The sequence below is a fragment of the Erinaceus europaeus genome, chromosome 5, assembly GCF_950295315.1.
Source record: "Erinaceus europaeus chromosome 5, mEriEur2.1, whole genome shotgun sequence".
NCBI lineage: Eukaryota > Metazoa > Chordata > Mammalia > Eulipotyphla > Erinaceidae > Erinaceus > Erinaceus europaeus.
In genome coordinates, this window is record NC_080166.1 from 14,187,731 (window position 1) to 14,211,537 (window position 23,807).

At 47.4% G+C, this 23,807-nt stretch overlaps 1 protein-coding gene across 2 annotated transcripts in view; it reads right to left on the reverse strand.

Annotated features, from left to right (window-relative positions):
- SEMA5A (semaphorin 5A) overlaps nt 1-23,732 on the reverse strand; it is a 380,052-nt gene extending 356,320 nt beyond the window's left edge. For both annotated transcript variants that reach the window (XM_007520548.3, XM_060191157.1), the window contains exon 1: nt 23,248-23,732. The gene's annotated coding sequence lies outside the window, so the exon portion shown is untranslated. The remainder of the gene's footprint in view (nt 1-23,247) is intronic.
- Nucleotides 23,733-23,807: the final 75 nt, after the last annotated feature.

A 23,807-nucleotide genomic window follows, 5' to 3' on the forward strand; every position in this document is an offset into this window, starting at 1 on the left:
GGACGTGTGTAATTTTACCCTCTGTTCTGTGCGCTTGGGCTGTTCTCTTCTTTGTGTGTAACCTGTCCCAGGAAATCACCACAGACAGAATGACAACAGCCACTGAGATTCACAAAGACCTTCCTTCCTAGTCGTGACTCTCGTCCATGACTGGCTCCCCCTCGTCTGCCATAGTCTATCTACTTTTTTATTGGACAGAGACAGAAAGAAGTGGACAGAGGTAGGGAAGATGTTGAAGAGGAGAGACAGAGAGACACCTGCAGCCCTGCTTCACCACTTGTGAAGCTTTCCCTCTGCAGGTGGGGAGTGGGGGCTTGAACCTTGATCCTTGCGCACTGTAACATGTGCCTTAACCAGGCGCTCCACCACCTTGCATTTAACCTCCAACAGTCTTCCTGGTAACTAATTACCAACAGTAAAACATTTTTAAGTTTATTATTTAAAAAATAAAAAGAGGGGGCCAGGCAGTAATGCAGCAGGTTAAGTGCACATGGTGCAAAGCACAAGGACCAGCATAAGGATCCCGGTTTCAGCCCCCTGGCTCCCCACCTGCTGGGGGCTCACTTCACAGGCAGTGAAGCAGGTCTGCAGGTGTCTGTCTTTCTCTCCCCCTCTGCCTTCCCCTCCTCTCTCAATTTACCTGTCCTATCCAACAACAATGACAGCAATAATAATAATAACAACGATAAACAACAAAGGCAACAAAAGGGAAAAAATGGCCTCCAGAAACAGTGGATTTGTAGTGCAGGCACTGAGCCCCAGCAATAACCCTGGAGGAAAGAAAGAAAGAAAGAAAGAAAGGAAAGAAAGAAAAGAGAGAGAGAAGAAAAGAAAAATGTTGGAGAAACTTTGCAGAGCCTTCACATCAAAGATGTATTTGGAGACTCAACTCCCTGGTCGTGGAAGATAAAAACAAGAATAAATACATAAATGAGATGTTATGCAATTAAAAAGCTTCTACACATTGAAAGCAAGCCCCTCAAGGAGAACTAGGCAACCAGTAAGAGGGAGAAGATATTTGCACATCACACATGAGACAATAAAAAATAACAGATAAATAAATACACAAACGTCTATTTTGTTTGCATATATCATTTCTACTAGAGGATTAACGGTTTACAGTACGACTGAGGACACATGGGTACAATCTTTCACCCTCATAAGCGTCTGTGAGATACTCACCCAGGCCTGGGTCCTTCACCATCACGCACCAGGACCCCTGAGCCCATCCCCCCTCATGTCACCTCCCTAGCCTCCTTCCCCAGGGTCCTTTGCTTTGGTCCAATGAGCAGGCATACTTTTTTTTTTCTTTATTGGGGTGGAATTAATGGTTTACAGTTGACAGTAAAATACAGTAGTCTGTGCATGTGTAACATTTCTCAGTTTTCCACATCACAATATAACCCCTCTAAGTCCTCCTCTGCCATCATGTTCCAGGACCTGAACCCTCCCTCCCCACCACTCCAGAGTCTTTTACTTTGGTGCAGTACTCCAAGAGCAGGAACATTTTTAATTGTTTGAGACACCTCTGCACTGTTTCTGGCAATGAATGAGCCAAGGTGCAAACCCTTTGCGAAAGGTTACGGCCAACATTCCCGCCTACGCCTACCTTCCCTGACACATCACCTTGACTTCTGGATCACAGCCATTTTAACAAGTATGAGGCTTCACTTCCCTGACTATCTCCCTGACTTGAGAGGCTGAGCACTCTTCTCAGGTACCTGTTAACCATCTGTAAATCCGAGATAAATATCCATTTGGCTCCTGGCCCTGGTATTTCATCTGTCTCTGTTTTCATATTGAGTTCTATGAGTCCTGGGCATAATGTGAATTTTTGGCCCTTATCAGACATAGGATTTGCACATAATGTCCTCCAGTGCAAGAAAGAGAAAGAAAGAGAGAGAGGAGAAAGAGAAAGAGAGAGGGAGAAGAGAGAGAAGAGAGAGAGGAGAGAGAGAGAAAGAGATAAAAAGAGAGGGAGAGAGAGAAAAAGAGAGGGAGAAGAGAGAGAGGAGAGAGAGAAAGAGAGAAAGAGATAAAAAGAGAGGGAGAGAGAGAGAAAGAGAGAGGGAGAAGAGAGAGAGAGAGGAGAGAGAGAGAAAGAGAGAAAGAGATAAAAAGAGAGGGAGAGACAGAGAGAAAAAGAGAGAGAAAGAAGTCTCCTTTTTGACACTGTCCTTAGCTGTGTATGTGCTTCTTGGGCAGAAGTGGTCACACTGGTTCATTTCTGCTCTTGTCAGAAGGAAGCCCTATGGAACAGCGGTGAATCTGAAGGTCTGGGGATGTTCTAGGACCTGCAGAGCAGAAGGGCAGGCTGCTCGGAGCCCCCCTGTCTACTGCAGTCCAGGCTTCTTGTCTCTGGGTCCAGATGGCTCTGTCTGCAAGGCTGGTCCCTCCTTCCAGACTGGGAAGCACCACTTCACCTGCTGGTGCCAGGGCAGGCTGGGGGGCCCTGCACAGATGGGCAGAGCATCTGTGTCCCTGTGCCAGCTGCAGCTCCCATGGTTCCCACCCACTCCCCACGGGGCACCACCCACCTTATCCCCTGCCCTCTCTCCAGATGCTCAGGACATCAACATCAGCACATCAGCGTGTCAACACCTTCCTGAGAAGTCAGGGTGACACTTGGCCAGCCCCTGAAGGGGCCTCTTCCTAGGTCCAGATTCAGCACAGCCCCGCCCCCGACGCCAATGGTGTACAATGGTGAGTGAATCTGCAGGAGGGACTCTGCCTACTCCCTGCACCCCAGGCCTTGGCCTTCTCTAGTGTCTCAGGCAGATGGAAAGGCTTGTAGAGAGAGGTGCTGTGCTGTGCTGTGCTGTGCTGTGCTGTGCTGTGCTGTGCTGTGCTGTGCTGTGCTGTGCTGTGCTGTGCTGGCTGAGACCACAAAGAGCCAGGCCAGGCTTCTGAAGCCCTCTTTCAGGTTCATATCAAAAGACACAAGGGGGCTGAGGAGGTGACAAAGGATTTGTGTGCAGGAAACCCCCAAGTTCTATCCCAGACCCTGAATGTGCCGAGTGATGATCTGGCTGTCTGTCATTGCCCTCCCCCACGGTTGTACTCTAATAAATAATTGAACCCTTAAAAAAAAAAAAAAAGCAGCAGAGCCAGGCAGTGGTGCACATGGCTGAGAGCACACATTACAGTGCACAAGAACCCAGGTTCAAGCCCCAGATTCCCACCTGCAGGGGGGAAACTTCTTGATCACTGAGGTGTGGCTGTAGGCCTCTTTCTCACTCTCTCTCCCTCTCCCCCTTTTTCACCTCTTCCCTCTCAATTTCTTTCTGTCCTATAAATTAAATAAAGTTAAGAACATTTATTCAAAAAAAAAAAAAAGGAGGAGGGGACAGTCAGAAGGCTAAGAATAATGATGAGAGGAGATGGGAAGAAGGAAGGAGGAGGAATTTGAAAGGAAATGAGTTTCTTCTGCTGACTGGGGGCGTCTGCAGTGGGAAAGTTGCTCACACCCAGAGAAATGCCTGTGGACCCAGAATTCAGGAGCACGGACCATTGTGGGTGGGTGCCTGCAGTCAGCCAGAGCAGTACTGAGGGTACACAGAGCTGGGTGGTAGCCCTCTTTGGGGGGTAGGGGTTCACTCAGTTAAGTGTTCATATCACCATGCTTAAGGATTCAATTCAAGCCCCGACCTGCAGGGAGGAAGCTTCATTGGTGGTGAAGCAGGTCTGCAGGTGTCTCTCTCTTTCTCTCCCTCTCTAACTCCTTGCTCTATCAGTTTCTTTCTGTGTCCTGTCAAAAAAAGAGTAAAGGAAAAAAAATAAATAACCACCAGGAGCTCTGTATTTGTAGTACAGGCATCAGGCCCTAGAGATAACCTTGGTGGCAACAATAAATAAATATAAATAAATAACCCTGGTTAGGTGTTTAGCTGTCCCCACAGGTAAGGGAGAAGTTGTTGTCTTCCCTGATTCAGAACCAGCCCCCAACCTCACCACACACAGACACACAAACACAGAGATACACACACACACACACACACACACACACACACACACACACACACAGCCAGCACGTCCCTTGAGAGCCTCTGACCTCTGTGTTCCCAATGGGAGCTTCTCCTTTTGTTTCAGGACAGAAAAATGTCTTGTCTGACCCAAGCCATCAGTCCCCCCATTGCATTGAGCCGACACTCCAGAGACTGGCTGAGCCCTGGCCCATGTGATGTCCAAAACCCCAGGACTAATTTTGGATGGCTGGAAATCAGCCCGCACAGGAGCTATGGGAGCATGTTAAAAATAGCCCGGCCAGCACAAGGAACATTTCAACTTTAAAGAGGCATCAGGGACAGAAGCTCCTGGTGTCAGGAAAGGCTGGCGCCCACAGCAGGCTGCAAAAAGGAGCACAAAGTCATGGCACGGAATTTGCTTTCTATTACTATTATTTTTCTATTTGTTAAGACAGAAATTGAGAGGGGAGGGGAAGAGAGAGAGAGAGAGAGAGATACCTGCAGACCTGCTTCAAGGCTTGTGAAGCTTCCCCCTTGCTGGTGGGGACCAGGGGCTCAAACCCAACTCTGGTCCTTGCACATGGTAATGTGGTGTGTGCTACTAACTGCCCTCTCCCCACAAACTGCTTTCTTACTATTGAATAATAATCTTTTCATTTATTTATTGGATAGAAACAGCCAGAAATTGAGAAGAATGGGGAGGAAAGAAAGTACACCGACACCTGCAGTCCTACTTCACCACTTAGGAAGCTTACCCCTTCAGGTGGGGAATGAGTGTTCGAACCCAGGTCCTTGCACATTGCAATGTGTGTGCTCAGCCAGTTTTGCTACCACCCACCCCCTCCATAAACCATTTCCAGTAGATTATTTTCAGCTCAGAACTGGCAGTTAAATGATTTTAAGAGATGATTAATAAAGAATTGAATGCCCTTCTCTCTAGGCCTAAGAAACCACACAACATATGAGACGGATGAGAAACAAGGGAACTCTTTTTCCGAAACTCCCTGGGCTTTCCACTTAAATGGGACATGTGTAATTAAAGGAATCCGGATTAATCATCTGGAAGCTAACTCAAGGCAGAGGAGGAAGCTGGTCAGAGTCTCCCAAGCAGTCACAGAAACCAAGCATTTGAAACGTATTCATAGCACCAGGTATAAGAGGATGGACTGCTGACACTTCTTTATGTGAATTCTTGTAACTTTAGATACTTTTATTTCTTTTTCTTTTTGGTCATAACAGTTTCACTGCTCTGGGCTGACTTTCTCATATAGAGACAGAAAGAGGTAGGCACCATCTCATCTTGGGTGCTCACAGGGCAAAGCAGGTAAACTGTCCAGGTGAGCTCTTGTGCCAGTCCTAAACCAAGTCTTTACCAGTCTTTAAAAATCAAACGCCATCCCCACTTTTGAAAGGGAAGCTACTCTGCTGCTAGATAAAAAAACTGGTCCTGAAATGAGTACAGCCTAGATGTTCCCAGCAATGACCACGCACTGCACTGTGAGCTCAGACTGGCAGGGACTCAGTGCTCACACAGGCTCCCGCGTTAAACAGGAACAGATATGGGCACCCACCGGGTTAGATTGACTGGGTAAACATTTAATGGTATTTATATACTTTTTTCGTTTGGGAGCTGCTCTCTGCCCTGGTCCAGCTTTCTAGTCTTAACTCTCAACTCTGACACCATCTCCCCAGACAACAATTTTTAGTCCACCTGAAGGTTAACTATCAAGCTCAAATAAAAATTATCAGTCAAAGAGCCCCTAGGAACAGATCTAAAATGGACTTCCCAGCTTCTAACCACCCTAAATTCCCTATTTCCATCTGCTCTGCTCCTACTTTCTGGTTCCTGCTGTTAAACATTTTGTCCTGGTTTATACCATGCCACCTTTCAAACACCAAGTCACAGGTGCTACTGATTCCATCCTGACTTCCCTGGGCAGATGACCTCACCAATATGTCCCAAAGTCTCACTTCTCCAGAGCCCTACTCGATTAGGGAAAAACAGAAACAGGCTGGGGGTATGAATCCACCTGCCAATGACCACGTCCAGTGGAGAAGCAGTTACAGATGCCAGAACTCCCACCTTCTGCTCTTCATAAAGAATTTGGTCCATGCTGGGGAAAAATGATAGGGAAGAAGGCTAGAGGGCTCTCAACTCCAGCTCCATCAGACTTACTCTCTCTCTCTCTCTCTCTCTCTCTCTCTCTCTCTCCCTCCCTCCCTCCCTCTCCCTCTCTCTCCTCTACATGCCTACATGGCCTGTGCATTCTCCTTTTCTGTCCCTACTTCCAATAAATGTTCTCCTCGAAATATTGTAGGAATCAGTCTAGAACCCCAGGAGAGGGCACTGGGGAGTGGCTCCAATTAGATGTTTCCTCCAACTCCACAACCCCCAAAAGAGTTTCAAAGGACACACAGCCCAGCCCATTAGAAGGAGAGCATTAAGCAGAGCAAACCCTTCCACTCTCCAGCTGGCAGGTGGCTGCCCAGACCTGCCAGGAATTGAACTGGTTTTCCTCGGGTTACCCTGCTGACTTCATCAAACCTGGAACCAACCTGCCAGTGCTCTAAAGAGTAATTAAAGAACCCGCAAAAGGCACTGGGCCCCCAGGGCTTCCCACATCAGTCCCCTCTCTCAGGGGCTCTCCATTTGAGTTCTTTGTCCCAACCACTTACTGCTGGTTTAGCCAAACCTTAGTCAGAAGTCCTATTCTTCCCAGCACCTTCAGACAGGAAACTGGGTCTCCAGAGCCAGGGCGGCAGGGCTCACACACTTTTAATTAAAGGGCAAAAAAGAATTAAAAACCCATTGAAAGGCACTTAGCAGCAAATGCAAAATGACTTTGGTTACAGTTCCAGCTCTCCCACCGCTAATTCAAGAGACTGGGGACTTGAGGTGGCCGGGGGCGAACTAGGAACAACCAAAAAAGATGACAGTGTGTCCTTTGGGGCAGAAGGGATGGAGCTGGAGGTGATGGTGCTCAGTGAAATAAGTAAAGAGACGAAAGACGGCTAAGAGATTATTTCACTCATATGTGGAATCTAGAGAACACATGAACTTGGAAAAAATAAACTAGCAAGCAAACTGTTTCAAAGAGTTGGTGATAACACTGGTGGATATCTTGGGAAGTGGGAGACGGTGGGTGTGGAGTGGAGCTATACACTGTCGCTTTACAATCTTGTAACCAACTATTAATCACAAGTGAAAATTAAATTAAAAGAGGGAGAAAGGAAGGAAGAAAGGGAGAGAGGAAGGAAGGAAGGAAGGAAGGAAGGAAGGAAGGAAGGAAGGAAGGAAGGAAGGGAGAGAGGAAGGAAGGAAGGAAGGAAGGGAGAGAGGAAGGAAGGAAGGAAGGAAGGAAAGAAGGAAGGAAGGAAGAAAGGGAGGGAGGAAGAAGGTTTCTCTTCTCTTCTACATACTCACTCCAAGCCTGCTTCTACTTCCCACCACAAAGAAATCAAAGGTGTTCCTAGCCAGTGTTTGATATGGTATAGTTACTGAAATAGTTTCTGTCAAATGAAAAAATAAAATAAAATAAAATGTCCTTTTCAAATACCCTATAGTCAGGCGGTAGCACAGCAGGTTAAGTGCACGTGGCATGAAGCACAATACCGGCCTAAGGATCTCGGTTCGAACCCCCGGCTCCCCACCTGCAGGGGAGTCACTTCACAGGCAGTGAAGCAGGTCTGCAGGTGTCTAACTTTCTCTCCCTTGTCTTCCCCTCCTCTCTCCATTTCTTTGTCTCCTATCCAACAACGACAACATCAATAACAACAATAACTACAAAAACAACAAGGACAACAAGAGGGAAAATAAATTTAAATTTTTTAAAAAAAAGAAAAATATATCCTACAGAAATTGGGGATAATTTTTTCCTAATCCAAATCACAAGTGTGTCCCTCTCTGCCTTCTTCCCCCAAAGTCAGTCAAGTCAATCTTCCCTCTAGTCAATGCTAAGCTCAAAGCTTCAATTTCCCTGAGCCTAGCTTGACAAATAACTAGCTCCCTGCAAGATCCCTAAAGAAATGCCTTCAAGGGATTTAAACTGGCAGGTGTCTCACCACAGTTAAGACTGGACTTCCCCCTTCTTTGTCCCGGCTGTGGTTTGTGGTTTTAGCACTTGAAGGCCAAGTATTACTGGTAAAATAGGTCTCTCTCTGGACACCTGGAAGCCAAGCCTGACAGCAGAGGAGCTTTTCGCAAAGGAAATGTTTTTTGATTTCTCGGTCAGAAATGACAGCATCTGGAATGGCTGGTAGGGAGGGGATTGGGTCTAAAGGAGAAAGACTAGATGTCCACAAGAGTTCATACGTAGAGGGTCCCAAGAAGCCAGTGGTTGGCAGGGTGAGGACAGAGTAGGGTGCAGCCCCCAGGGAGCAAGGTGGTGGGAACGGTATGGAATTGTACCCCCGTTATCTCATAATTGTGTAAAGCAATATTCAATCACTACTAAGATACATCTTTAAAAACTCAGGGTGGTTAACAGCTGACTACCGAGGGCATTGTTCTAAATGTCATTATCAGGCAGATGCCACTCCAGCACCATACGAAATCTTGTGTGTAGCCTCACTGACTTCTATCATCACAGTTTGAAAAATTAAGGCTGTTGCCTGTGAGGTCTGTTGACCAGTTATTCTTAATTCCTGACCTCTACCAGACACAGTTACATCAGAGAGAGGGAACTATAACAAAAGGAACCATCAGCTACTGCGTGGAGCTAGGCATCATGATTCTTACTGATTCAACAGAGCAAATAGGACAGGAAGACACAGTGCAGGTCTAGATCAGTAAGTCACAGACATTACAAAGGAAGGGTCTCCAACAGGTAGGCCTGGAGAAACATCGCCAAGTAAGACTTGCCTGTTTAAGCTTCCCAGAGACTGTGTCTTTGGAGGTGTTTTTCTATAGGCTCTGTTTCCTTGTTTCTTTTTATTATTATTTTTATCAGTGATTTAATAATGATGAACAGACTGTAAGATAACAGGGGTACAATTCCACACAGTTCCTACCACCAGAGTTCCCTGTCCCATCCCCTCCATTGGAAGCTTCCCCATTTTTTATCCCTCTGGGAGCATGAACCAAATTTCTTCATGGGGTGCAGAAGGTTAGAGGTCTGGCTTCTGTAATTGCTTCTCCACTGGACATGGTCATTGAAAGGCACAGAAGATGCCTCAGAAAATACAACTGAGCCATAGGCTGTCTATAGGACTCCCACCTAATTCAACAAGACAAACATAGACTCAAAGTGAAAGGATAGAAAATTATCATACAAGTTAATCACATACACACACACACACACACACACAGAGGTAGAAATAGCTATTCTCATTTCTGAAACAATTAAGCTTAAAATAAATAATGTAATAAAAGATAATCATGGACATGGCATAATGCTCATTCTGTCAACCAAGAGGACTTAACAATTATTAACATGTACACACCCAATCAGGGGCCATCTAAATATATTAAACATCTACTGAAAGAGCCACAAAAGCACATAAATAGCAACACAGTAATAGTGGGAGACTTTAACACCCAACTGTCTCACTTAGACAGTTTCCTGGTTTCTCTTCGCAAGCTGCTGAGAAGACCTAGGAATTCCATCGCCTTTGGCAGACTCTCGAGTGGACCTGGAACCAAGCCTGAATTTGGAGTCTGCTTGGAAAAGACTCCACTGCCAAAGCCAGCTGTCTGGGCTTGCAGAGGCTGACCCAGAGTGCCCACACACATTCCCTCAGGGCCCCCACCAAGCACTCACCCTGTGAGCACCATGAAGTTCATCTTGAGTGCTTGTTTGGGTGCAAAAGACTTAGACAAGGCCAAGAGGCAGTTCAGCAAGCAGAGCTCATGCCCCACTGCACCTAAAGGCCTGAGGTGTTTCCAGTGGAGGGGATGGGACACAGAACTCTGGTGGTGGGAACTGTATGGAACTACCTCCCCATGACAATTATACCCCTTACAATCTTATAAATCAGTATTAAGTCACTAATAAAAAAAAAGAAAATATTAAAAAGAAAAAGAGAGAGAGAAAGCAAGGGGAATGCCAGCCAGCTTCCTCCTTCTCAAGTGGGACATCTGGTCACCCTCACTGTAGCTTGAATAAAGGTTCAGGGTCTAGACACTGAACCCCTGTGGTGCAGAAGAACACGATCTCTCTTCTGATGACATATTTACAGCCCAGAAATACCAAACTTAATTTAAACAGGTACCTCACACCTAGCTCAAATTTTAAAGATGTTTTTCTTGGCTGACCTATTGCCAGAACTATTGCAAACATCAGTATGATTGGGGGTACGGGGGGTTTGCTGTAGACAGGAGGGACGGAACATTTTAGCTTTGCTGGCTGTGGTGCCAACCCTATAAGCTCATCTTTATGTTCCCAGATACACTTAGGATCCTACTCACATTCAAGTGTCCAAAATCAATATCTGATGTTCACATCTGGATGCTTTCCAGCAAGGAAAATGGTTCAGAAAAAGGGGGAAGAAAGTGAAAATCATCCAAAAGTAATGGCCTAATGCTTTTGCTCCGTTTAGGACAATGTGTCCACATCATTCCACACAGCCCTGCGTGTCTCTTTAATTATGATCAACTCAAGCTTTCAGATTCAATACACACCAACAAGCACTCCGAAGAGATCTTCGAACAAGAGAAAAATTGCATCACCTCCTTAATCCTGGTGTTTCGAAACAAAATATCTGTGCTGGCAAACACGCAGGATTTTCTAAATGGGCAACCAGCCAATCCATTTAACAGAACCTCTGACTTATTATCCTTGAAATCTGGAGAACATTAATCAGACCATTGGAAATGAAAGCAAACAAACAAAACCACATCAATAAAAAGCACCCCACCAAAACAGTATTTCACTGACCAATAAAAACCCTGGAAAGTGACATCAAGGATAAAAACATCACTCACACCTTTGCCAGCATTTATGCAGAAGGAAATATCATGTAAAAATCATAAATAACGCCTACTCACTCACCAGAATGCAGCAGTAATATAGGACCCGTTAAAGGAAAACATTATGCTCATATTTGTCTGAGAGTTTGGAAAAGGCAGATTCAGAAGAGGCCTGGCTAAAAGGACATCAGCAGAAAGTATCACACTGGGACTTTAAAAAAAAAAAAAAAAAACTATCTGCACTATCTGTGTCTATCTGCACACAGCTACAAGGACAGGAAAAAAAAAAATCCTAGGAGCCACAAGACAGCTCATCCAGTAAAACAGTTGCCTTACCAGGATCAGCAGCCCAGGTTCCAGCCATGCAGGGCACAAGAGAAGCTTTGGAAGAAGGGATAAACACAGGGCTGGGGGGAGAAAATGCTTTATGATGAACTCGGAGAAGCACGGGAATTCTGGAGGCTTCTGGGAAGCAGAGTATCAACCAGATTCCCCACAGCTCTGCTGGGTGTTTCTGCCGCTCAGACCATCTGTGGCAAAGTAAACACTCCCACAGAAAGTCACCATGTGGAAACCAACTGGAGTGGAGATGTGGAGGCGCCCTGAGACGAGCTGGAGCCCACCTCAACACACTCAGCAGATGGGAGTCGTAATAAACGAAAGGAGAAGAGAGACATGCAGACACTGGCCGCCACCCAGAAGAGCAAGGGAATGCCAGGGACCCGCATGTCTTGCCCTTCCATCACCGCATTCCAGCTTGGATTTGAACTGCAAAGTGAGCCCAAGCAGGTTGGGAAGTCCTAGAAGCCACCATCCAGGCTCTTGTCTCCCACAAAAGAGGCAGAAAGTGCATGTGCACTTAAGCCCTCGGTTCTGTCTGATGGGAGGAGGCCACCTGTGTCAAGCAGAGATTACAATCAAAGAAGTGGGCACTCCGAATGTTTCCCCGGCACAGAAAGGTGGCCCTGAGAGAGCAGTGTTGCACCTAGGACAGAGAATTCTGTGTCTTCTTTTCTTTTTAAAGAAATGTTTATAGATTTGTAGAATTTGGGTGGTGGGTGTGGTGTGGGACTATATTCTGCAACCAAACAATCTTGTCCTCTATTATTAATCATAATAAATAAAAAACAAATTGAAAACAATACCAAGCTAGCTGAGTGAATACCTGGTTCTTTATCTCTTTTCTCTTTTTATGGTTTTAATGAATTTTTCAATGGTTTATTACCACCCTGATTTATTTATTGGAAAGAGACCGTCAGAAATTGAAAGAGAAGGAGGAGGTAGGAGAAGAAGAGAAGGGTAGAGGCAGAAGAGAGACACAGAGACAACTGCAGCCCTGCTTCATCACTGCAAAGCTTTCAGACTCAGTACACACCAACAAGCACTCCGGAGAGACCTTCAAACAAGAGCAAAATCGCATCACCTCCTTAATCCTGGTGTTTTGAAACAAATTATCTGTGCTGGCCAAATATCTGCAGCGGGGGACAGGGGGTTTGAACCTGGGTCCTTGTGCACTGTAACATGTGTGTTCAACCAGGTGTGCCACCACCTGGCCCCACTACAAATTTCTAAAAAAAAAAGCCAATGCACAAATCTTAAAGGTAATCTCTCCTCTCTTCTTTCTTTCTCTCTCTCTCTCTCTCTCTCTCTCTCCTCTCTCTTTCCCTTTCACCCTCCCTCTCTCTTTTAAATAAAGAGCACCTTCTCTTGGAGGATCCTTTTACCTTTTCTATTTTATTTGATAGGACAGAAAGAAATTGAGAGAAGCAGAGATAGAGAGGAAGAGAGACAGAGAGACACCTGCAGCCCAAGGATAAGATGCACACCCTGAATGTGCATTCTGTCTGTCCCCTGGACACTCTGTACATGGAACCCTATAGCCCCTGGTCTTCAGTGTTCAGTGACCGACTGCTTCCACCCAGCAGGATGCTTACAGCTTCACACACACTGAAGCATAGATCATTCATTTCCCGGCCAAATAGCCTTTCACTTATAGCTCTCCTACATTCTGGTTATCCACTCATCTGCTTTGGCTTATTAAATCTATAAATCCAGCAAGGAGGCAAAAACTCAATGGCCTAATCTCTCAAACAAAATAAGAGAGCCTGTCCTATTTGGAAAACATCCAGAAATGGTTCTACAAGCTCCATGGTTGTGAAATATACAATGTGGACGTCGTGGCATGTTTCTGAGAAACAGTGGACTTGGTGGGGCGCAGGAGAGGGAATAAGGACGTCACCTCCCAGAACTTCAATGTTGTGTTTTCACGCAGAGGTGCTTTTAAGACGCATGGAGTGTTTTCCGCTGACGGCCGAGTCAGTCCACCAGCAATTCCTCTAACAGCCTTTATGTCCACTGCCCAGTGTGATGGTGTCTGAAGAACAGCATCCTTGCCTCACAAAAAGGCATCCGAATTTCTGGATTTTGCCAATGAATCAATCTGAGGGTATTTGAAACAGGTTTCTCTGTAGGGAGGGAGAATGTTGTGTTTCATTCCTGTGGTTTGCTGTCACACACACACACACACACACACACACACACACACACACACACAGAGTGTTCTCTACAGCTGGGCACTATGCTGCAGTCACTGCCATTATATGAACTTCTTCATCCATGGGGCTGGGTGCTGGTGCACCTGGTTGAACGCACGTGTTACCATGTTTTAAGACCTGGATTCTGGCCCCTGGCCACCCACATGCTGGAGGAAAGCTTAATGAGCAGTGAAGGAGAGCTACAAGTGTTTTCCTTTCCCTCTCCTTAGCTCCCCTTTCCCTCTCAATTTCTCTTATGTTTCTATCTGGGGAAAAATGAAAACAGGAAAGAGCTTTGTCAGTTATGCCAGATAGCATTCGAGACATGAATAAAACGGTCTTTTCTTGCTTCCTAAGCTTACCTTTTCCATTGGCGAAAGACATCCCAGAATCAGAAGAAGTGTTAGACAGGTAAAAAAAAAAGAACCATTAATATAAGCCAGCAGGTACTGGATTTGAACTACCTCATGCAATGGCCTGGTGTTTGTCTTGGAAGGTGTGGTGAGTGACTCTAGCTGTACGCACAGATGACAGACTGCAAACTTTCTACATCCTTTGATGAACTCAGACAGTGAAAAATGTGTTGTCACTATGTTCTGCTGTCTGGTAACAAGGTGTTGCAAAGGAAGGAAGGAAGAAAGGGAGGGAGGGAAAAGAAAAGAAATATAGCCTGACGAAATGTAAGAATTGAGATGAGAGAAGAGAGGAAAGAGGGAGGGAATGGTCCTTAGAGAGTATGTGCAGATAGCTTTCTGAAGGGGACACTTGAGCAAAAGCCCTCAAAGCAGCTAGCAGGTTTGGAAGCAGCAAACCTGCCATAAAAGGTGAGGGGAGGGAGTCGGGCGGTGGCGCAGCAGGTTAGGCGCAGGTGGTGCAAAGCTTGCGCAAGGACCTGCGTTAAGGATCCCGGTTTGAGCTCCCCACCTGCAGGGGAGTCGCTTCACAGGCGGTGAAGCAGGTCTGCAGGTGTCTGTCTTTCTCTCCCCTTCTCTGTCTTCCCCTCCTCTCTCCATTTCTCTCTGTCCTATCCAACAACAATGACATCAATAACAACAACAACAATAACTACAACAATATAACAACAAGGGCAAAAAAAGGGAATAAATAAATAATTTTTTTTAAGTTGAGGGGAAGCTCTCCAGGTGAGTGGAAGAGGTCACCCAAGGTCAGGGATCTGGGAATGGGGCTGGGCCAACAGGCCAGGACCAAGTCAGGGAGCCACCATCACATGGAACTCTTCCAGCTAAAGCCACCAGTGCCAGAGGGTCCCAGCCTTGCTCTCCCGGCCCCCAGTGCCACCTGAGCCCACCTGCTTGCCTGGCTCTAGAGGGGAGGAGGCAACATGGCACCCAAGTGTCGTCTTTCTTCAGAAAAGTCTCACCATGCGGAACCCAATGGCTGTGCCCACCTCCCATGCTCCAGTGACAGACCTGGTTCACCAAGGACCTGTGGGCCCCACGCTGAAGGGCATGTTAGGCCCCCAGGGACACTGGGTCACCTCCAAGTTCACCCATGTGCTCTGCACCCCCAGGCTCTGTGCAGGGGTCTCAGTGCCACACACAGAGTCACACAGGGACAGTGACTGCACCGACACGTGCCTCTGCCTGACTGGAGTCAGACCCTGGCCACCACAACAGGCATCTGTCTCTCCAGATCACTCAGTGGCCAACCCACCACCCTCCACCTCTCTCCCAGCAGCTCTGTGGCCCCTGAAAGCTTCATTCAGGGGTGAACCTCTCCCAACTGTGGCCCCGTGAGGTAAGCAGCTCTACTCAAGCGTGACTTCTGGTCAAGGGAGAGACGGTTAAGTCTTCTTTTCAGAAGAACACGAAGAGAACCATTATTACTTTATCTATTTATTTAATGTTTTATTTATTTGTTTATTGAGTAGAGACTGAGAAAAATGGAGAGGGACGAGGAAGATAGTTAGAAGAGAGACAGAGAGACCCCTGCAGCCCTGCTTCACCACTCATGAAGCTTCCCCCCTGCAGGTGGCGAGTGGGGGTCTGAATGCTGGTCCTTGAGGATTGAATCATGGGCGCTCAACTTGGTGCACCACCACCCCACGATTTTTTTTTTGCTAGTAGGGTTATCTCTGGGGTTCAGTGCCTGCTTGACAAGTCCACTGCTCCTGGCAGCCATTCTTTCCTTTTTTTTTTTTCTTTCTTTGTATTCTGCTGGACATAACAGAGAGAAATTGAAGAGAGAAATGGGAGACAGAAAGGAAGAGACAGAGAGACACCTGCAGACCTGCTTCACCACTCGTGAAGCATCTCTCCTGCAGAGGTCTGGAACCGAAATCCTTGTGCATGGTAGCATGTGTGCTTAAGCGAGTGTGTCACCATCTGGCCCCACAACAAAAAACTGTAGTACAAAAAAAAAATATTAGAAACTGTTATCATTGGGCAGAGGGTGGATAGCATAATGGTTATGCAATGAGACTCTCATGCCTAAGGCTCTGAAGTCCCAGGTTCAATCCCCTGCACCACCATAAGCCAGAGCTAAACAACACTCTGGTAGTAGTAATAATAATAACAATATAAAATAAGAATGTTAGAAATTGTTATCCTCCATAGCCACTGGTGCCTGCGAGTTGCTCTCTCTTCAGCTTCAGACAACACTCAAGACGTGCAGTGTGTGCTCAGCCTCCCGTAGAGACCCTCAGGTTCTCCTCCTCCCCTTATTTAAACAAGAAGACTTGGAGCTTTGAAGCCCAGCCCAGGACGGAGGGGAGGAGGGCATGGGGCTTACGCGACTGCCCAACAGCATTCTGTCCACTGCACAGGCCCTTTTGCAAAAGAATAAACACCTGGCTCCGACTCCTTTTCCTCTGCCTTCACAGTTCATTTCAGCTGGACTTCACCTAGAGCAGGAGGATTCCAGCCAGCCTCCCCCGAATGCTTCATTTCCCAGGTCAAGTCCACAGTTAGAAGACAAGGAAACTTACATGCCAGTCAGCTTAGAAGAAAATGCTCACTGAGGACCTGCAAGACAACACAGCAAGAAAGCACAGGACTTGCATGCAGCCAGGCCCCAGGCTCCACCCCTGGCGCTGCAGAGGCCCGAGCTGTGAGGTGCCCTGCTATACTCTCCTCTTCGTCCAGAAAGCATTAACACTTCAGCATTGATTGATTTAAGAAATATCCAGGGGCCCGGTGGTGGCGCGCCTGGTTGAGCACACATGCTACATACAGTACGTAAAGACCCGGGTTCGAGCCCCAGGTCTCTACCTGCAGGGGGAAAGCTTTGTGAGTGGTGAAGCAGATGGGCAGGTGTCTTCTGTCTTTCTCCCTCTCTAGCTTCCCTCCTCCTCTCAATGTCTAGCTGTCTCTATCCAATAAATACATAAAGAAAATTTAAAAAAATTTTAAGGGAGTCGGGCGGTAGTGCAGCCTGTTAAGCGCATGTGGCACAAAGCTCAAGGACTGGCATAAGGATCCCGGTCTGAGCCCCCGGCTCCCCACCTGCAGGAGAGGCTCTTTACAGGCTGTGAGGCAGGTCTGCAGGTGTCTATCTTTCTCTCCCCCTCTCTGTCTCCCCCTCCTCTCTCCATTTCTCTCTGTCCTATCTAACAACGATGACATCAATTAACAACAACTACTACAACAATAAAAAAAAAAAAAGGGCAACAAAAGAGAAAATAAATAAATGTTTTTTTTTAAAAAAATTTAAAGAACTATCCAAATAACTCACCCAGCATAGCATGCTCTTTTCTTTTCTTTCTTTTTTTTTCCCCCTGCTGCCAGGGTTACTGCTGGGGCTCAGTGTCAGCATTATGAAGCCACTGCTTCCAATGGCCATGTTTTATTTCTTTTTTCCTTCCTTCCTTTCTTTATTTTTTCCCTTTTGATTTGATTTGATAGGGTACATAGAAACTGAGAAGGGAACCGAGAGACAGAGTGAGAGAAACACCTGCAGTCTTTGCTTCACCACTCTTGAAGCTTTCCCTCACCCCAGCCCTGCAGGTGGGGGTCAGGAGCCTGAACTCAGGTCCGTGCATATGGGTAACATATGTGCACTCAACCCTCTGCCCAGTGCACCACCACCCAGCCCAGCCCTCCAGCACTCACTCCAGTGAGTGTAAGGGTCTGGGTCTGAGCTTTGACACAACATGGGAGCACTACGGTTGTGTTCCACAGATGATAGAGCGGTGCAATGATTCCTCTCTCCATATCTCTCTCTCTCTCTCTCTCTCTCTCTCTTCTTTTCTCTGTCTTCCATATGTCTCTGCCCACTGACATGAAGTGGCTGAGTGACACTATCTGCTGGACAAAAGGAGCTAAACACTCAGAGTAATTACTGTGGTTTTTACACTCCTAGTGAAAAGCTCAGTCCCGTGTCCCCAGTTTGAATACCAGTCAAGTTTTCTAGCAGGTGCAAAGCTCAGTCAGTTCTACAAAAGGAGCCCCAGCAGCCAGGAGCAATTCTGACATCCATTTGGTCACAGGGCCATGCAACCAGCCAGCCAGCCAGCATGGTCCCAGCTGCAGCAGCTGAGTGCCTGGGGGGGAAGGGAGGTAGGGAAGCTGGAAGCAAACTCTCTGTTTGCCAGAAAGCAGAAGTTCATTGTGTAGCATCTGATTTGCCTTCAGGGTGTGGAAGGAAGCATAGCTCTGGGGAAGGCTTCAGCAAACAGCTAGTGATTTTTGTGTGATTTTGCAAATAACACATAGAAAATAACTGTCCTGACAGAAATTTCCCTCCTCCTCAGTTCTGAGGCTGCTTTTCATTGCTTGGGGCTCCTTATCTGCTGTTACCACGTGCTGGACTCATCTGAACTGACTGAAAGAGGGTCTATCTCCCGTGAACAATTTCTCTCTGCTCAATCCCGACTGTCACCTGCCTAGAAATCATTTAATTTCACATGCCAGCAAATACAAGTCTGGTTTCTGCAGAAGAGCGGGCATGGTCTCCTGGTTATTTATTATACATATCTGATATGTATGATAATTGAATTACCCCTTGCAGTAATGTGATCTCCTCTTGAATGTACATAAAGATGCAACATAAACTAGAACTGGCCCATTGTAGATTTCCTCATCATTCTACATGAACTCCAGGTCAGCCAATTATATTTGGAGATACAGTGACAAATGACAAGTGGGAGATAGGAAGGAAGATAAAGGATTAGCACGTTCAAGGCCTCCCCAGAGGCAAAGAAATACGCCCCCTACAAAAATGTATTCTATTTAGGAATTTAAGTCTTTTCAATAGTAATCTGGAAACCAATTCTAGTAGATGGGGTGAAGGGGAGTGGGATATGGGCGGTTTTATGATTTCCAAATACAGCAGTAGTCTGTGACAGTATTTTAAACTGTAGGGCAGGGAAATGAAGAATTCTCCTGTCAAATAATCATTAATCCTGGGCAGAGAAAAAGGAGAACACAGAAGACAACATCAGCTCCTTTGAGAAAACATTCTATCTTCTTCAGCCCACTTTGGGATATCCCATTTCACCTGTCATGCCCCCAGGTGAAACGGAACAAGTCTTTGAAGTTGATTGGCTTTAAAAATCCTCCGTCATAGTCAAAGCCAAAACCTCACTCAGCTCTAAACCTTCTGTAGATGGCAAAGATTAATCATGACCACACCAGCACCTAATAAATTACTTTTAATGCTCCCCTCCTCTCCTCTCTTTCTCTCTCTCTCTCCCTCTCTCACTCTCTCTCCCTCTCTCTCTCTCTCTCTTTCTCTCTCCAAGAGCACTGCTCAGTTCTGGTTTATGGTGGTGCAGAGGATTGAACCTGAGACTTTGGAGCCTCAGGCAGGAGTTTTTGCAAAACACTCTGCAATCCCCCCCCCCCCACACACACACACACACATACACACACACACCAGGCTTGCTTCTCTTTGATCTAGTTTTCATTGGTTTGACTGTGGCAGACATTCTGAATGGAAACAAACTTGGGAGCAGAGGAGACAGCACAACAGTTATGCAAACAGGCTCTAATGCCTGAGGCTCTGAGGTGCCAGGTTCAATCCAGTCCGCTGCATCACCATAAACCAGACATAAATAGTGCTCTAGGGAAAAAAAAATGGGGTAGACCCAGGGAAAGTAAAGTTTATCTAGTCCATTCTTTTGCCTTTTTCCCTAGCTGTCAGAAATTGATTTGCTGTAACTGGTAAACAGGTTCCTGACAGACTTGTCAAAGAGATAAATGCTACATTTGTCACCATTTCTTCAAATGGCTTTCCAAGGAGTCACAGCTCACCTGTTGAATTTGTCAGCGGGATGCCAAGCTACCAATTTCTGCAGAAATTAGAGATTGCACACTGCCCCCTATCTATGGCAGGCGGGCTCTACAAGCCAGTAGAGTGATATGAATCACTATTTTCCAGTCAAAATTCTGCAACTCAATTTAGCAAAGGTTGCTAGGTGCATACATTAGGAAGAACTATATTGTCAAATATAGTGAATAGACAGAGTATAAACAGCTTGAAGAACATACAAGAGACTCATCTTGGGACTGCAGAGAACGGCTGACTTTCTCCCTCACAATGTGCAGGTAGAGAGAGAGAAGTGAACAGAAACATTCACGGGTCCACCTTTTGCACTCCGGTGTAATTCAGTTTGTAAGACACTGTAATTTACATTTTGAAAGTTATTTAACACTCAACATAAAAGCTTGTCACCTTCGTGTTATAATTATACTCTAAGTAATTTCTGAAGGTAACTATAGCAACAATTGCAGAACCGATTTTAAAATACAAATTTGTTATAATTTTTAAATCAAAAAATCAGATGCTTTAGTGCAGAATGTGAAGCAATTATTCTCCAAGACATAGACTCCTGCAAAATCAGATCCCCTGACTCAAATATATCATAAATTAATATCAGTAGATTTGTTCTGTCTTGCAAAGTGTATGATTTGTAATCCAAACCTTGTCTTAGTGAATTGTTTCTGCTGTGGGCTAGCTGGGACTCATGATTGCTTGTTTACATAATGGAATACCTTTTTATCTTTGGCTAAGCAGTGGGCAGATCTGTTTCCATCTCCCCTCCATTCCTATCTGCGTATCAAAAGAGGAATCTTAATTTCGAAGATTTTAAAATAACAAAGGGCTCCTAGGAATCATTAAAGACACTCACTAAATTAACAAACATTATAACATGATTCAGTAAACAGCTACAGAAATGATCCCTGGGAGTTGGGCGGTAGCACAGCGGGTTGAGCGCATGTGGCACAAAGCACAAGGACCAGCTTAAGGACTTGAGGCCCCGGCTCCCCACCTGCAGGGGAGTCGCTTCACTGGTTGTGAAGCAGGTCTGCAGGTGTCTTTCTCTCCCCCCCTCTCTGTCTTCCCCTCCTCTCCCCATTTCTCTCTGTCCTATCTAACAATGATGACACTGATGACAATAACTACAACAACAACAATGAAAAACAACAAGGTCAACAAAAGGGAAATATAAAAAAAAAGAAAGAAATGATCCCTAAAAGTATAGTCTTAATGATCCTGATAAGGGCTCTCTGTAAAGTCCAGCACAATCTTGATCTAAGGGACCTAGTTCCTATTATTCTGAGTAAGTAACATACAACACAGAGAAAAGTGTGTCAGTTTTCCACATTTATCCATGATCAAGAGTCTGAAGTGAGTCCCAAAAAAGCTTTCTGACAGCACACCATAGATGGGGCTTCAGATAGCCATAACCCCCCCCCCCAAAAAAAAAAGCCAAAGCAAGACTTAGCATGAATGTATGATTCCATGATTCCAAAGACCAGAACTCGATGAGCTGCTATTCCACTGCTATTCTGCTTGTCTGTTTCCTTCTACCCATAAAGGATGAAAGAGAAACGGAGGATCTTTCATTAAACTCTGAACAAGTCTCAAAAACTTCTTTTAGACAGAGACAAACTTTACCACCCAGGAGACCAAAGTTTTTACTCTCAGCTGGGAGGATGCAGCTGTTTGCCATTTAAACAGCCACATGAGTTGGTATTATTCTTAAGAGGCATAAAATGATCAGCCTCATCCATCTTCCCTGCTATAAGCTAAAAGCATAGATCCTAGTTCATCACCCTGAAATTCCAGGTGTTTAGAAATGATCAGTGTCACTGCAAGAAATAAAGCCAAGGGCAAAGAATCCCATTTCTCAGAGCCCAAGCAATTACACTTCTGACTGCTTTTTTCATTTAAAACAAACCAAGGGGAGGTGGAGGAAAGCTACGTTTCCTTAAGGTTAAGAGCACAAGCACAGACAAGAAAAGCTCTTTTGAGTGACAAACCATTGAAGATGATCACCTGCCTGAACTGAAATGTGAACCGGTTTCTGGCAAAGAGTGCAGGAACAAGCCAAACCTCCCCCTTCCAGAAAATAATAATAATAATAAAAAGAAGTAAACAAAAATAAAAAAATCTTCCCCAATTAACTCAGCTGTGTCTCCTTAGGAAAGGCTAACTCTGTGATTAATAGCGCACCTCTGTCTGGAGACTTAGGCATTGTAAAAGAGCTCTTCTGGGGACTCTAAGGGTGACACAAGGATTGTTTTTGCTTCCTAAAACCTGGGTGTGACAGCCATTTCTAAGGTGCTGAGAGGAGCACAATCTGATTCCCCCACTCAGCGAGCCTCCACTTCGTTTCAGTTTCTTTGTCGCTACAACACACACACACACACACACACACACACACAATGTTTCCAAGATACAGAAACACAGGGGCCAGGCACTGGCATACCTGGTTGCGAGCATCCCAGGGTCTAAGGACCAGGGTTCAAGCCCCTACTCCCCACCTGCAGGGGGAAAGCTTCCCGAGTGGTGAAACAGAGCTGCAAGTGTCTCTCTGTGTCTCTTTCCTTCTCCACCTCCTCCTCCCCTCTCAATGTCTCTCTATCCAATAGTAAATAAAACATAATTTTTTTAAAAAGTTTTTAAAAATTCAACTAAAGAAGATACAGAAGCTTTCCAGCCTGGGGACCTGTATTTGGCTCACCCGTCTTTGCAGGCATCTGCTCCCCCACCCCGACTCCTTCCTTGGTAGTGCAATGGTCGCCGGTGACACCCCCACCCCCACTGCATCCCCCCAGGACAGTCACCCCACACGGAGCTCGGGAGCGCTCGTTCGCAGCGCCCCCTGCCGGCAACCCGGGCGACAGGGTGGGCGCCGGAAAGTTGAATCCCAACTCCAGCCGCCGCCTGCAGGTACAAAGCGAGGAGGGGGCGAGGAGGTGACCGCTTCCCGCCAAAGCCGCGGCGCCGAGGGAGGGGTGACTGCTGCTCGGGGCAAGGGTGGGGGTGGGGGTAGTATTGCCTTTGGGAGGCGGCAGGACCCGGGCACACTGGATATGGGAGGAGGGAGCTGGGGGGCGGCGGATGCGTGAGGGAGGAGGGGGGCATCAGTTACCTCCCTCCCGGGCCCAGAGCGACCTCGGGTCCCCAGGGCCGGAGCTGAGAATGCAAAGTCGGTGCTGAGGTGGCCGGACTGCAGCCCCGGCCTGCGCACCCCTGGGCCTCTGCATCCTCGGGGTGCCCCCACCCGCCCCCAAAACCCACGCGCTTGCAGGACCTGAGCCCTGGTGGCAGCACCAGCTCCCGTGTCGCGCGAGCTGCAGCAACCCCCCGACCCCCCAGGCGGTGGGTCCCGGGTCACCAAGCCCCAGAGCCCCCCCACCCACCGCCGGCTGCAGGCGGGGTGCGCGCCCAGACCTGCGGGGTGCACCTTCCCCCCGTGCGCGGGAGCGGTGGGGGGCTCAGCTCCGCACGCTTTTACCTCACCAAGGGGGCGGTGGAAACTTCCAGACCTTTTGCGCAGCACCACCTCAGGGTGCAGATGAGCGACAGCCCCAGCACCCAGCGGCACCGGCAACCCCAGCACCCCAGCACCCCAGCACCCAGCGGCACTCACCAGATGCGACGTGCCTTCCTCCAGCCGGTCATCCGAAGCCCGGGGCGTGGGGGACGTAGGGGCCTTGGTGCAAATCTGAGGGTGCTCTTCTGCACCCCAAAGAAGTCCAGGCAGTCCCCGGCTACCTCCCCGGGGTGACCCACACTCGTTAGGGGGGGAATGCACGGACCCCGTTTCCCGGGGGAGATGAGAAAGGTGACCAGGATGGAGCAAAGTTGGGGGGCCCCAGCCAGATCCGCAAGAGAAATCTGAAGGACCCCTTCCACGTCCGGCAGGAGCCCCAGGACCCCCTCGGAGGGGAGGTGCAGGATGGGGGCCCCCCGCCCAGACTGAGCGGTGCAGGGCGAGTCTGGGGGCGCGGAGACCGCCCGCCGCGGCGGGAAGGCAGCGGGGAGCGGGCGCGGAGAGCAGCCGCTGCAGGCGCCGCCTTCCCGGCTAGTAGAGCGGCGCGGCGTGCGCGGGCCCCGAGCTGGGGTGCCACCCCAGGCCCTGCCCCCAAGCCCAGGCCACGCCCCCTGCCGGCCCAGCCCCCACCTCGGGCCCGCTTTCACACCAGGCCC